Below are 359 nucleotides of genomic sequence, written 5' to 3' on the forward strand. Positions count from 1 at the left end.
GCGTGAATTTTATGTCCCTGTTAGTTACAATTTTCTTCTTCTTATCTGTTATTCTATTCGACTTGTGACACCATGTCAATTATCATCAACCCCACAAGGAAACTTTGATCAATTATTTTTGTGGAATCAAGCATCTAAAACCACCATATCTTTATATATATATATATATATATATATATATATATATATATATATATATATATATATACGAACGTATAATTTGATCATAAAAACACCTTCATCATCTTACAACCAAGAATCCATTTAATCACCATCCAAACTCACCTTTCATCAACCACACGCCACCCTTCTTTATTTATGTGTTTGATGAACGATCGATAAAACACAAACCCACCACC

This window comes from Rutidosis leptorrhynchoides, chromosome 3 (genome assembly GCF_046630445.1).
Source record: "Rutidosis leptorrhynchoides isolate AG116_Rl617_1_P2 chromosome 3, CSIRO_AGI_Rlap_v1, whole genome shotgun sequence".
In the NCBI taxonomy this organism is placed as follows: domain Eukaryota; kingdom Viridiplantae; phylum Streptophyta; class Magnoliopsida; order Asterales; family Asteraceae; genus Rutidosis; species Rutidosis leptorrhynchoides.